General features: G+C 39.6%; 1 pseudogene across 1 annotated transcript; it reads right to left on the bottom strand.

Annotated features, from left to right (window-relative positions):
* Nucleotides 1-5120: 5120 nt before the first annotated feature.
* LOC310938845 (guanine nucleotide-binding protein subunit alpha-14-like) lies at nucleotides 5121-12303 on the bottom strand (annotated as a pseudogene). Its single transcript has 8 exons — nucleotides 11961-12303; nucleotides 8967-9151; nucleotides 7514-7668; nucleotides 7315-7443; nucleotides 7093-7222; nucleotides 6822-6975; nucleotides 5276-5460; nucleotides 5121-5138 (listed from the first exon to the last, which is right to left on the bottom strand). The product of its transcript is annotated as a guanine nucleotide-binding protein subunit alpha-14-like (transcript).
* Between the last annotated feature and the right edge of the window lie 1894 nt (nucleotides 12304-14197).

Here is a 14197-nt window from a genome sequence, read left to right as displayed (position 1 = left end):
TAGTTGAGTGAATTTAAATACTTTACAGCTTGTGGAATAAAAGACAAAATATTGGGTCGGTTTTTGCTGAATATAGGAGGACGATGTCGACAACCAGATGGGAGATTTTCAAATGAGGCTTTAATACAGTTCAGGCAGTTCTAGAAAATTAAATATTCTCTTAGAGGTTCCAGGGAGTCTGGGAGTTTTGAGATGCTGTATATAAGCAAACAGAAAACTGTATAGTTTCAGGTGTGTTTCCTCTCTTCTCTACTGTGAGTTTGTTAAATGTGTGCCCGTGCCAACTTCTATGGGGGGCTGTGTAGGCCATAATTCCTTTTTTACCTCACACATACACAATTTTGCCTCTCACGTACACAATTTTGCCTCTCACATTCACTAGTTTTGGCTCTCACATAAACAATTTTACCTCTCACGTACATAATTTTGCCTCTCACATTCACTATTTTTGGCTCTCACGTACACAATTTTACCTCTCACATTCACTATTTTTGGCTCTCACGCACACAATTTTGCCTCTCACATTCACTATTTTTGGCTCTCACGTACACAATTTTACTTCTCACGTACACAATTTTACCTCTCGCGTACACAATTTTACCTCTCACATTCACTATTTTTGGCTCTCACATTCACTATTCATGGCTCTCACATACACAATTTTACCTCTCACATACAATACGGCTCCCCATAAACTTCCATGGTTATGTCCATATTTCCTATATTTGTATTGTTTGTTTATGTTTATTTTGTGCCTGTGCAGATGCCAATATATCGGATTATCTTCTTCACTTTGTTATTCTTTTTTTCCCCTTCTTCTTCTTTCTCTTTTTGAATGATTTCAGCCAAAATATGCCACGCTTGCAGCTGAGGGAGTTTTTCTTGTATGCATGTAGAAAAATATGGAAAGGCTAATACACTTTTTTACACTATTTTTTTTCAATAGTTCTTGCCTTATTTATGTGTCTCTATACACGCTCTGTGCTTGGTAATAATACTGTATTAACATAAAATGATAAAAATGACCTGATAATTCTCCCATTTGATATAATCTTTTTGTATTATATAAATGGAACAGTAAATGGACTACATTTAAATCTATAAGATCATCCATTCACTCACACATTCATACAGCGCTGCTATATATAGCACTTGCATCCTATTAACACACTGCAGAAGACAAAGGGATGAAGTGTGAAATGTTCCCTTTTGTTTTTTTCTTGTATTCTATCTTCTATCTTTAATTATCTGTCATTTCCCACGATAGCAATCAATATCAATACATTTTTTTGGCCTTAATATACAGCTCAACTCACTATTATGTAGTAATAAAAAATGATTTAAAAATCATTATTTTGTTATAAAATCATCATTAGTTTCACTTTCACTTGTCATCAGCATCTCCTTGTGTTTAACTGCAGCAGGCCCTCATCCGTCCATCCACAGTTATCAAAGAACAGGAAGTAAAAGACAAGAGAAGTGATATATTAGAGGGAGACACGGGGGAGGGAGGAGGGAAATGAAAAAGATTTTGAGGTCAAAGTTCATCCTCCCCTTTGAGTAATCATCCATTTGAAATGAAGGATGGGGGAGGATGCTGAAAAGGGGGGGAGGACAGTGGGGGGATGTTACATCACGACTCATTCCTCCTCCTCCTCGCTTCTTTTTTCCCCCTAGTGCTGATTCAAATATGACACTGTCCTGAGCACAGACTGGACAGAGATGCAAATTCACAGTGAGTCACGGGTTCTCATTCACACACAGAGGTGAGAGAGAGAGAGAAAGAAAAAAAAAAAGAGAAACCACCTCAGCCTTGAACAAGGAAAATGTGATTGCATTTTCAGATGCAAGAGAGGAAAAAAAAAAAAAATGCTGAGTGGCTGAGCTCTGTGTGGTGGGAATGAATATCATGCTGACAATTCATAGAAACACACAAAGAATCATCAGCACACACGGACACTTTGCGCTCGCACCATGCAAAGTAACACACTCAGCATCATCTGTTATGAGCATCCTCCATGGAGGACGATACTGCCTCGCATCCTCTTCCACAGCACAGGACCACAGTGCTGCTGATGACAGCGGCCCCTCCCTCCCCCCTCCCTCCCTCTCTCTCTTCCTGTCTGCTAGCCGTGAAAGGGGGAAAAAAAGAATATATCCCTTTCTCTCTCTCGCTCTCTCTTTTCATCTTCACAAACATGAAAGCCATCTACTCACCACTGCTGGGGCTCAGGAATGTGTGTCCTCCTGCGTCTCAGAGCATGGATGCACGGCCAACTTCCCTGCCTTGTTTCCTGCTCCCAGCCCCTTCGTTGGTAGATGCTCAGCTTACAAACAGCTCACAGCTTCCACCATTTTGTGGTCACATGATCTGGGCCATGACCAAATAAGGACGATCACCTGCTACAGCAGCTTCCTCAGGCAGAGCTACTGAATGGGAATACAGGAGTGTGCGTGTGTGTGTTTGTTTGTGTGTCATCTTCCTGGATAAACTGCGTACGTGTAAACACACGTGGTGCTGCTGTAATAGCCTGACAGTAGCTCTTTTATTTTAGCTTGGTTATGCAGTTATATGGGATTTTATTACCCAAAAGAGCAGCAACAATCAGAATTGACACACTTTATCATATCATGCTGGTAAGAAAGTACAGACTGATCCATAGCAAATACATCATGCTTACACTTCCACGGCCTTTAAGACAACATCAATAAATGTCCTTCATAATCTGCCTGAGCCACTGAACTTTTCAACTCTTCAAACAATCCAACTACGGCCTCAACGCAGATAAAAAATCAATAGCACTTAAAGAAGTATCTGCCTCCGCGTGGAAGCAGGTATTGTTTTCCGTGCACAGGTTGAACCTGGAGAAAGAGTTTCTCTTCTCACTTACCACTCTTCTCCGTCTCCCAAGAGTTAGACAAGGAAGGCAGAGAGCATTCAGACCTCTGCACACTGTTTGGTACAAAGGTTGTTACCATGGCGCGTCATTATCAGTGTGGCCACGCCTGTGGCATGAGAACAGACAAGAGGTGTCTGAAAAAAACAGCCACCAGATTAATCATTTATACATCTCTCTAGCATGTATATATACACTCTTAGAAATAAGATCGCTAAGTAGAACCATATAAGGCTCTTTGGCTTGTCCTCATAGGAGAACCCTTTTTGGCTCCAGGTAGAGCCTTTTTATAAAGGTTCCACCGGGAACCCTTCTGCAGGGTTCCACCAAGAACCCTTTTAAAACCCTTTATTCAGGAAAGGGGATTTCAAGGGTTCTCTGAATCAAACTGGTTCTTACTGGAACCATTAGAGTTACTAAGAACTCTTGAAAAACCCTTTCTTCGGGAAAAGGGTTTTTCAGACGCAAATGGTTCCAGGTAGAACCTCAGCCCTTGTAGAAGGACCCTTTTGGAACCCTTATTTCTAAGAGTGTATATGGTAACACTTTAGATTAGGGAACACATATTCACCCTTACCTAGGTTCTTACTAACATATATCGTACAGGGTCTCTGCAGGTTTCAAGTCAAATTTAAGACTTTTTAAGACTTTTTTAAGACCATAATGGATTGGTTCTCAAAGTGCGGCCCGGGGGCCAATGGCGGCCCGCAGAAACATTTCTGGCGGCCCGCAATGAATTACAGTTTTAATCCTGGAGCTACTAAGCTTGTTAAATGTTTATTGGACATTACTGGATACAGACCAATAAGTGTAAACACAAATACTGGGTATATACCTGGTTTCTATATGGTGAATTTTAGTGTATTATTGTGTTATAAGCTGGTAATAAGCAGGTAGCTACAGCGCCCAATTACTATTTACCCAGTAAATATATAGTAACAGAAATGTGTTACTTGGTATTAACCTGTAATTAGAAGGTAAGAACAATGGCCAAAATACTGGGTAATTACCCAGTAAATTATAAAGCGTTATTATATTAATGCTTAAATTACATTAATGCTTAAATTACATTATATCAACGCTTATATTACTTACTTATTACTTATTATTATTTCTTTCTGGGTTTTTTTTTCGTTTTTTCTTCCTTTGGCGGCCCTCAGTCCGATGTTGGGTTCCTAAATTGGCCCTCAGGTATCAAAACTTTGAGAACTCCTGCCATAATGAATAAATTAGACCCATTTCAAATGCATACTTGCAAAAAAGTACATGAAGGAAAATTAGAGCCATAAATCGTTCGGCTTAGCTGTGGGCTTTCATTAAGTTTTCTCCGCTGCTAAGCTACAACGTGACAACGTAACAGCGTGGCGCGCGCACAGCACACACTAGCTAGTGGTGCTCGAGAAATTCTCACCGGGCAGCACAGATGGCCTACTTTAGTTCCGTGTTGTAGTTATCCTCAAAGATAGAAAAATTTCAACACGAGACTGAAGTTTATGCGTGGTTTAAATAAAGGTAACGTTAATAGATTTTAGGATCTTTCAAAATTGTATTTAAGACCTTTTATGAAATTTTAGGAGAATTTAAGACATTTTAAGGCCTTAAATTCAAATTATTGGATTTACCCTGTAGCAGTAGCATACTAGCCCTTTATTGGTAACCATTAAGCATGTATTAACACCTTATTCTACATAACCTTATCCTACCGTTATTACGACATGAATTACTACATAAGGTGTTAATATGTATAAGAAAGATAATGAGGAACACATGATTCAGTTTAAAAACACATACATGTGGTTTAATATCTATAACTGGTCAAAGTTAGTGGGGAAGAAAAAAGGCTATATGGTTGTTACACACATAAAATAATTATTATAAATAAATTCTAAGGCACTGTATTTCCCAGAGAGCCACTCCTCTCGTCCTCCTTTCAGAGCTGTAAGACAAGGCGGTTTGAATTTGTGCGAGATAAGAGTCCGTCGAATCACTTTGATACCAGCGGCTGATTGTCCAACACGATAATTGTTTGCAAAGGAATGAACCTGTAACAGTTTAGTCGAGTTTAGAGCGCGAGTTGACATTGAAGGCGTCCATTTTGTTGTCTTGTAGCAAGAAAAAGTGCCTTTAAAAAAATAAAAAAAAATAAAAAAAGAGACATTTATTGCGTAATGAAAAAAGGACTCAGACACACACTGAGTTTTACAGTACTGAGATAAACACGTCTCACCCCGTCGGCACCATCTGAGGGTCAAACGGCACAGAGACGAGATAACATGTCCATAAAAGTGTTACAGCGTTGGGACTGTAACCGGCTCTTTCTCGCTCCTGAACGGCAAAAACCCTCTCAACTTCTTGTCTCACGGCCTCCTCCCTCATACCAGGTTGAACTTTTCCAGGTTGTCTCGGAACAGCGTGTTTTTGACGGCCTTGAAGACGACGCGGATGTTCTCCGTGTCCGTGGCACAGGTGTAGTGCGTGTACAGAGGTTTCTGGTGCCCGCTGTGCTGCTCCACGTACATTTTCAAGATGAACTTTTTTACAGCTTCGGCGTCACACTGAGGCCCTGTGGGGGGCAACAGAAACACAGATTGTTTATTATCCTCGGTCAAACCAGGATGTAAACTGCTGATATTCTCGCTGTGACGCAACAATGTGAGTCAAGTACCCGTTCCAAAGAACTGTAAAACTGGCTCCTTCTTTTCTTCTTTCACACACCCACCCGTCCACACCCTGAGGTCTCCAGGTCAGAGACTGTTCCCAAAACAACTATTAGGACCAGAGGGGATCGAGTCTTTTCAGGCAGGGACTCCCAAACTGTGGAATGTGCTGCCTCGGTCTTTAGGTTGCTTAAATTGTGTGGATTCTTTAAAAAAACAAAAACCTTAAGATGCTTTTATTCAAGCAGGATTTTAGTCAGAGGAGGGGTTTTTTATGGCTTTGAGTTTGTGTTTTTGTATTTGTATTTATTTTACTGGAAAGCACTTTGTGATTTTATATCAGTGTAAGGTGCTTTATAAATAAACTTTACTTACTTAAAGGTGAAGTAAGTAGTTAATAGTGCCATCTAGAGGAGAGGCTGAAATTTACAACAAAGAACTGCTCCTCTGCTCACCCCCTCCCTTCCCTGAGCGCTACGGTATCCGCAGCTGGTCAAATGTCGTCCTCGTCGTCTTTCTCCGTGTCAGCAGATGAGGTTCGTGAGGTGAGGGAGAGGGCGAGCTACCGCGGCCGTAGCAGACGAAGCGGAGAGAGAGGAGGCGGGACTTCCGCTACAAGTAAAGAGACGCTTGATTTGTTCTCTCGCGTTTGTCCTTACAGGCTCCGGTAGAAACATGGCGTCTCGCTGCTAACAGTGGCTATGCAACCGCGGCCCGCGACCATGTTATTTTACATGACTTTTTGAAACACTACGAAAATGAAACAAAAACTATTATACAGCGACTAGACAATGCAGGAGCACATATGTATACAAAAGTGGATTTTGGGTTATATAAACCCATAAATACTACACAGTGTTCCTTTAAAAATCGATCATCTTCAACATTTTTTTTCCTACTCTGTTTCTACTCAGCATTCATTTTGTCTGTTGTGCTGTAAAACAAGCATAACTTGCTTTTATACACTATAAGAAATAAGGGTTCCAAAATTGTCCTTCTACAAGGGCTGAGGTTCTACCTGGAGCCATTTGCTTCTGAAAAACCCTTTCTTCAGGAAAGGATTCTTGGTAACACTAATGGTTCCAGTAAGAACCATTTTTATCCAGAGAACCCTTTAAAAACCCCTTTCCTGGATAAAGGGTTTTAAAAGGGTTCTGTTGGAATCCTCCAAAAGGGTTCCAGGTGGAACCAAAAAGGGTTCTCCTATGAGGACAAGCCGAAGAACCTTATATGGTTCTACTTAGCACGTTTATTTCTAGGCGTGTACCTTTGTAGGCTGGGAAGTAGGTTGCCATATGAGAATGTGTGATTTTCTCCTGCAGCAGGTCTGTTTTGTTCAGGAACAGGATGGTGGAGGATTCTTGGAACCAACAGTACGAGAGGATGGTCTTGAACAAGGCGACGCTCTCTCTTAGTCGATTCTAAAGAACAAGGGAGAAAATCATTTTGGACAACTCTAATCTGACTCTCATCTGAAACCAAAAAACGTAAGAATCTAACCACAGTTCTGAAAAGCACAGCAGGTTGTGTGAACTGACCTCATCTGGGTTCTCATAAAGGACTTGGTCGTACTCGCTGAGAGCCACCAGGAAAACGATGGAGGTGACGTTCTCGAAACAGTGGATCCATTTCTTCCTCTCTGAGCGCTGACCGCCTACGTCCACCATCCTAGAGACACGTTGCAATTGAGTAAAATTACATATGAACAATCCATCACATTTTTTTTTTTTTGTTGATGTTTGTAAAGTGCAATACTCAACCTGAAGGTAACTTTGGAAAGAAGAAAGGGATACTCAATGATCCCTGTGGTGGGGACCCTGACCCTCAAGATGTCCTGCAGGGTTGGGATGTAAAACGTGGCTGAGATCCTGTCCAAGTCGCTCAGGTAGCTGAAACGTGCATCATCTTTAATATTCAACACAATCACAGAAATAAGATGAAATCATATGAAAGTCTTACTATTTGGTAGAGTCTGATAACTGGAACTCCCTCCTGCGCTCGTAGCACCTTTGAACTCCGTGGTCGTTCCACACACTCCTGATGGCGTCCACCTGCCACGTCTCCAGAGTGGACAACTGGGTCGCTTCCAATTTCTTAAGCTTGTCCGCGTGGCTCTGTCAAACGCACACAACATCCATTCTTATATTTCCTGAATTAATCTTGTTGCATCTTTGAACTGAAATTATAGATGGATGAGCCCAGCAAATGAGATACATAATTCTTGGAGATTATAGTTTATTCAGATTCCAAAATGAATGATGATTTCAGTTTCCCCTGATGATGACGAGCCAAATTTTGAGCCTTTTTCCCTGTAGTGACCTCATTAAAGTGTAATGTTGCTCTATACCTGTTTTGTTCTCTTTTTTTTTTAATGGTACTAGTGCAGTGCACATAGGAAGTATTCCTATAGTGGGAGCTGAGGAAGATATTTCAGTTATGTTAATGCATGATAAGGAACGTAAAGGCTAACAAAATACAAACACTGTGCAACCTCATTAGGCACAAAACACTTTCAGCCACTGGCATCTAGCTATGCTAATGCTAATCGAAAATGAAAACATTTGCGTGTGTTTGTATTATGTTGGCCCTACGCTAATGCTAATCGTAGCCTCGCTAATGCTAATCGTAGCCTCGCTAATGCTAATCGTAGCCTTGCTAGCTTACCTTGGGAAACCAAAGTAGTAGCATGCTAATGCAAAATAAATAAGTGCTTGTGTATTGGCGAATGGTAAAAACTCTCAATTGTTACATTGTTGACATTAGCTCACAGAATAGAATAGAATTGTATTAACATAGTTAACATAGTTCCAATATAAATCATGCAACCGATGAAAAATGTACTTAAAGTTAATAGCTATTGCTAGTTTGCAACTCTTGTCCGTAGTTGGGCTTTCACAAAAATGACATATCACATTAAACACTAAAAACACAGGACTAGATGCTAAAATTATATAACACATTAAAATGTAAACGCATGTAGATAACAACTGCATGCTAAACTACATTATACACAATAACAATTAAGTCAAATGATGAATTTAGAACATAATCAGTACAATAAAATATGATATGCTATTAGGACACTGTTTCTCAGCTGATGGGATGAGTAAAACATGTATAACTATTTTTATAAAGTACTTACTAATGATTATTCATGCATAAATGATGAATTCAATATTTATTCATTTTTAACTAATGCTAATAGTGTGTAATAGTGTTATCAATATGGTTAAAGTTGCTAAAACTACACTTTATAGTACACTAAAACACAACTTATAAGACAAAGAAACCTAATATACCTGTATCATGTGACTGCCACCATATTTACATTTTTGAATATTCCAAAACATGTTATTGTATTAATTTAAATTTAAATAAAAAAAAATAAAAAAAAACATATACAGTCTCTCACAATGTTTTTGTCGTCGATGTAGTTGATCTGTAGACTTTCCATGGCCTGGACCAGGGCCTGGATGGCAGTGAGGATGTTCTGAAACACTAGCCGTGCGAAATTCTTCCTTTCCGCGTCAGTGTAGCCACTGCCATGGATGATCCTCATCTGTTTGATGAAGGTGCTCTTTCCACTTTCACCAGTGCCTACAAATAAGTACAATAGGATGGTGGGGGAACAAATGACATAAGAATAAACTAAAGCAAGGAGAGAAACAGAACAGAACACCTACCTGTGATTTAAACTATACCAACTCAATATTATCTGTCAGGTGCAGGTAAACAGCCTTATTAAAAACAAAAGTCACTGCTGTTTTCTACAATATTCTCACAAGTTATTGTTTAACAGATCCCCCCCATGCTTTAAAAGTGTGTGCAGTGTTTTAAAGCCGCCATCATTAAGATTTCATTTATTTGCATACATTTCAGTTTTTCTAAAAATTAAAAAGTCAATATAAAGAAATGTAAGCGACCTACATTGTTTTTTTTTCCTGCAAGGTGTGGCATTCTTGAAAACGAGGGTTTACAATTTGGCCCGTGCACGTCAGCAGTCTGTCAACAGCCGCGTGTCCTTGGGTGGAACAGTGAACTGTTTCCTGCCCACTGGTTGTAAATTACTCCCGATAAGAGCGCGTCAGCTAACCACCTAAAACACCTTAAATGTTAACCATTAGACTGACCTTTAGTGGAGGATATTGTTCTCCAAACAGCCTAACTCAAGTTGAAGTTTAAAGTAGAGTTGACCTTTAAACAAAGTCCCTCGCGTCTAATGTATTGTTTCCAGAAGAAGAGACTGTAAAGCATTAAAAGCAGAGTGTTTTGATAGTCCTGGAAAAGAAAACACGCCTCAGCTGACGCTTAAGCCATGTCATACCTTTTCATGATGTGTTCATTAATGTTGCTCTATACCTGTTTTGTTCTCTTTTTTAAATGGTACTAGTGCAGTGCCCTGTAGGAAGTATTACTATAATGGGAGCTGAGGAAGATTTTTCAGTTATGTTAATGCATGATAAGGAACGTAAAGGCATAATACAAACACTGTGCAACCTCATTAGACACAACCACTGTCAGTCACTGGAATGGCTGACAGTCACACCATCTAGCTACGCTAATGCTAATCGAAAATGATAACATTTGCGTGTGTTTGTATTATGTTAGCTCTGGACTAATGCTAATCGTAGCCTTGCTAGCTTACCTTTGGAAACAGTTAGCTGCAGAGTGGTAGCATGCTAATGCAAAATAAATATGTGCTTGCGTATTGGTGAATGGACCCCGACTTCGTCGTTTCAGTATAACACCATGTTCTGCGGTGAACCGTGTGAAAATGTCTCACCCACCGTGAGGACAGCCTCTTCACTCCCACCTCCCCGCCCCAGACAGCGCAGCTACTGCTGATGAGCCGCCGCTTGCATGGCATAGCGTGATAAATCAGCGAAAATTAAAATTTCTCCAAAAAATAATTTGAAAATCAAGGATGCACACCATCGGGCCGTGCTCAACCCATATCCAAAGTTTTAGTGAGATATGCCTGTGACAGACACACACAGACGCAACTTGCTTCATAGATAGATGCACTCATGACAAACCTGATGTTCAGACTAAAGTGAATCAACAACAACAACGAAGTCTGCGACTACACCGTGTTGACCTAACAAGACTTTCCCACTGATTTACAAGATTACAAGAAGCCTTTCTGTGCAGCGAGAACCACGGCTGAAATTAAAGGTCGGCAGCAGTCTATTTTGATTAGAATCAGGCAAACACTATGAAGGACATCAAGCTGCTGACTCACCGGGCTTTCAACAACTATTTAAGGAATGCAGAGGCTTACAGGTGATGAGTTGAAAGAAACGGTGCAGCTGAAACACTATCGATCCATACGCTCTCTTTTTTTATATATATATATTTGCAAGACTTATCTTTTCATCATGTTGAATCAATACTTTCAGATCACATTCTCACATAAATAACACATTGTCACCACGTGGAGCGTGTGCACAGGCACAGGCGATCCTTTTGGGGGATATTATCTATTACTGTACGTCGTGGTCTCCAGAGAATGGGTTAAATGAAATATCTCAACAATTATTTGATCCTGTTTGCTGAAATTTAGCACAGATCTTCGCGGTGCTCACTGGATGAATCCTAAATTCACTGACATGAGCTTGTCAGTTAATGACCATAATTTGAAAGATTGTTTTGTCATTAGACCGTATTGTCCAATACACTAAATATTGGACAATACACTAAATACACTAAACAATACACTAAAACTATTTTAATTCAGTGCCAAGCGACAAAATTCACAAGATGTGGACGTAATATTACAAATGCCTAACTTCATAATGTTGGTATTTTCACATTGAGCACAATACACTGTCCTGTTTACTATGTGTTTTACATCATTTTTCATTATTTATTGATCTTCTGATTATTTTAATGCTAAATCAGTTTTGTCCATGAAGGTTTAAGACAATTTTGAGAGTTTTCAGAGGATGAAAGTGAAGCGTATTTACAGGAAAATTCCTGTTAAATATGTTTTTAGGAAGTAAATATTGTATGTAGCCACACAGTTTAATGGACACAATCAACTTATTATTATGTAGAATATAAAATACTGATCAAATGTATTATATATAGTTACCTAATTTATGTCAATGTGTAAATTTTGTCATATAAATATAAGAAAGAAAAAAATAAGTGTATTAAACACTATTAGGGCTTAGATACTTTTGATAAGACATTATTGTTCGTCTCTGAGACATAAATTGCAACAAATTAAAAAAACATTAAATAGATTTTTCTGTAAATGACATTTTACTTAATCATTTAATGAAATCTACTCCACGTCCACTTACAAGCGACACATTTGAAGTGTCAGTTAATTGAGGCTCTGCGAGGGCGAACACGTGGAAAGTTCACTCTGTTTAAAGTGACATTTATAAATGACACTCACCTAGAAGCAGCAGCTTCAGCTCCCGGTGTGACTCTCTTTTATCACGACCCAGTTGCCTCTCTATTTCTTTGTGTATCCGGAGTCTCTCGTCTTCCTCGGGAGACAAACAGCACTCCATTATTGTCAAAGTTCTTTTTCTTCTTCTTCTTTTTCTTCTCTTTTTTTCTTCTTCTGTTGAGCAAACAACGCCACAGATGAATGAGGGGGCTGAGGAGGAGGGTGTGGGGGGGTGGGGGCCGGGGTTTAGTTAAATGAATGGATAATGGTTTTTCTCAGTCCTGCCAGGGAAACTTCTGTCCCGGAACAGGTGAGCTGGAGACTCTCTGCAGTCATTCTTCCTCATGCGGGAACGAGTTCAGGTGCATTTCACATTCCTGCTGTGCAGACTCACAGGAGGCGGCGCTGCATGGCCAGACTCTTATGAAAGAGCCTATGCAGACTCTGGTCTCTCTGTATGTATGTGTGTGTGTGTGTGTCTCTCTGTGTGTGTCTTATTTTAGGCTGTGAGGACAGATTTGGTTCAACCCCAGTATTGTGTAGGGACATTCAGCAGCTCCACACAGCTTTAAATGACTTTTTTTTTTTACTTTAAAGGACTTAAAAGTGCTTTTTGAGGGTTTGATCTTAGGGTTAAAGGTCGGAATAGTTTTAGGTTAAGTTAAGGCATGATAAAAATAAAAAAATAAAAGTTTTCTTTAGGCTGTCCAAATGAATAAAAATCAATGCAGTGTCTTCACAAGAATAGCTGTTCAAACCAGTGTGTGTATATGTTTGTGCTTGTATGGGTTTATTTGTGGGACCAAAACAACACATTAACCTTAGGAAGTGAGGACATTCTCGTAAAGTGTGGACATTTTGGTTGGTCCTTGTGTTCCGTCACCCGTTTAAAGGACTTTTTGAGGGTTTGATTTTAAAGGTTAAAGGTCGGAATATTTTTAGGTTAAGTTAAGGCATGATAGAGATAAGGAAACGTTTTCTTTAGGCTGTCTAAATGAATGAAAATCAATGCAGTGTCTTCACAAGAATAGCTGAGCAAACCAGTGTGTGTATGTTTGTGCTTGTATGGGTATCCTTGTGGGACCAAAAAAACTTATTAACCTAAGGAAGTGAGGACATTCTGGTAAAGTGCGGACATTTTGGTTGGTCCTTGTGTTCCATCACCCGTTTAAAGGGCTTTTTGAGGGTTAAGACTTGGTTTTACGGTTTAGGGACGGGATTAGTTTTAGGTTAAGTTTCAGCATGCTTAGGATAGGTAATGCAGCTGTCTAAATGAACGAAAATCATTGCAGTGTCTTCACAAGAATAGTGTGCAAATAGTTGTGTGTGTTACATCTTTAGGACATTTCCTTTGATAAACATTAACCTTGTCAGGACCAATAGTCCTCATGGGGATCAAAACCTGGTTCTAATGAGGCAGAACCTCGCTTCTGGTTAGGGATAAAACTGCGCAAACCTGTATGTGTGTGTTCTTGTATGGGTATTTATGTGAGGACCAAAAATAACTTAACCTAAGCGAGTGAGGACAATTTGGGGAAGTGAGGACATTTTTGAGGGATAACACTTTGTTTCGCTCCAAATGAATGGAAGACAGTGTCCTAAGAATATCATAAAATATAATATGTGCAAACCTGTGTGTTTGATTCTTGTATGGTATCTATGCGAGGACCAAAATACGTATATGCCTGAGAGAGTGGGGACATTTTGGTTGTTCTGGCAACCCTTAAAAGCGCTTTGGTTTTGGTTTAAGGCCTGGTTTTTAGGGTTAGGGTTTGAGTTGAGTTTAGCTTAGGAACACAGTTTTTTTGTTTTAAACCTATGATCAGAGATGGCCTGGAGATGTGAGACCAATGCAGCTTTCTCACTAATATCTTAAAAGGGCAAGAATTGATCAAAGATGGGAACAGGTGTGGATGGGTTAAAGGCAAGGGTAAGGTGAAGTATACATTTATTGTTTTAAGTATTTGTCATTTTCTTACTTATATTGTATTGGTGGATAATGCGGCTGGATTACAGAGAGATACATTAAATCTGTGCAGATTTTAGTATGAATTGCTTAAATTGGAACAGGGTCACCAAGGACCATGTATGCAGCAGCTGCCTCTCATCTCTTTCAAACAATCATAACACACAGCTTATGCCATTTATTGCTGCCACATAACGGCCAGTGCTTGTCCTCCAAAATAATAGTGCTTGGTCACACTATATATGTACAACAGTAAAAATACAGACCTCTGACA

The sequence above is a fragment of the Microchirus variegatus genome (genome assembly GCF_963457635.1).
Source record: "Microchirus variegatus genome assembly, chromosome: 1".
Taxonomy (NCBI): domain Eukaryota; kingdom Metazoa; phylum Chordata; class Actinopteri; order Pleuronectiformes; family Soleidae; genus Microchirus; species Microchirus variegatus.
This window is presented reverse-complemented; position numbering and strand designations above follow the sequence as displayed.